Genomic DNA, 1,132 nt, shown 5'->3' with positions numbered 1-1,132 from the left:
AAAAACGTTTGTTTATTCAATACAAACAGGTGTTTACTATTCTACTTCTTAAAATCCCAAGTGTCAGAACGCCAATATTATTAAAACCCCACATTTGAGCATTTACCACATTACTGCAGACTATTTGGGAAAGTGATTTTGCCTTTAATATTTGAAACAACAGGAGGAAACGTAACATAACGATTTCTATTTTAGTCGGTGCAGGTGCATCGCGGCTGAATAACACAATAAGCACAAACTCTAAGGAGCTTATAGGCCTATAATTATAATGTAATACTTACAATGAACAGAGACGTGGTCTGCAGCCTGCGAAATGGCGCTTCTCCTGTTAGAGCTGTGTTAATAACAGCACTCTAATCCAACAGCGTCGTATATATACGTGCCGCAGATGTTATACTCTGATCAGTCTGCGCTGCTTTAGACACGCCCCTGATACGCACTTGCTTTTTTTTATCAAAACCGAAAGTAAATGCTCGCGAGTCGAATGAAAAGTACATTTAGGCTACATTTGGAATCAAATGGTCAGCTGACTTAAATACGGCCGTAAATATCACATTACGGTAAGTCCATTTATCAGCTTCTGCTATCATGTGGTATTAATATTGTGTAGTGTTTTCGCAGTCGCTGTCATGTTATATTCTCCATCTTTAAAGGACATTTTAAATAGTGACGCATGTAGAAGTGGCTGATCTTCAGGATAATGAGATCTAGTTATGTGCTTTTGGTTGGGATTCATTAATTACCAGTAGTCAACATTTGAAGTGGATCAAAAAAAGCTCATCAAAGTTGTCCTAAGACAAGAACACATTTCGTTTTAGGTTCCAGGGCAACTTTGATGAAAGGTTTTGATCCACTTCAAATGTTGCCTACTGGAGCTCTCACTGAATCCCACAGTCTTTTAGAGTTTGATGTGGCAAAGCTCCCCTCAATAATGTCTTTTGGTCGCCTTTGGGCCACCTGATGCACTAGTTGAGCTCTTGTTGTACAGTTTTCAGTTGCAACAGGTCACAGTTCCTGAAAGCAACTTTTTTCACTTCCTTTTTTTTTGTTTTTTTGTTTTTTTTAATTCACTTTCTTTGTTATGTATGACTTATTGTTAAGGTACACAGTAATGTCTTTTTTTTTTTTTTTT

The 1,132-nt window shown here is 37.4% G+C and overlaps 1 protein-coding gene across 1 annotated transcript in view; it reads left to right on the top strand.

Moving 5' to 3' along the window:
* Positions 1-451: 451 nt before the first annotated feature.
* Positions 452-1,132, top strand: part of LOC107717634 (protein NLRC3-like) — a gene marked incomplete at its 3' end in the record, with an annotated part of 16,970 nt that continues 16,289 nt past the window's right edge. Inside the window, exon 1 of the mRNA XM_016524446.1 lies at positions 452-560. The remainder of the gene's footprint in view (positions 561-1,132) is intronic.

This window comes from Sinocyclocheilus rhinocerous, unplaced genomic scaffold (genome assembly GCF_001515625.1).
Source record: "Sinocyclocheilus rhinocerous isolate Xijiao unplaced genomic scaffold, SAMN03320098_v1.1 scaffold4741, whole genome shotgun sequence".
NCBI classification, from domain to species: Eukaryota; Metazoa; Chordata; class Actinopteri; order Cypriniformes; family Cyprinidae; genus Sinocyclocheilus; species Sinocyclocheilus rhinocerous.
Note: the sequence above shows the minus strand (reverse complement) of the source record. Positions and strands in the feature narration are given on the sequence as shown.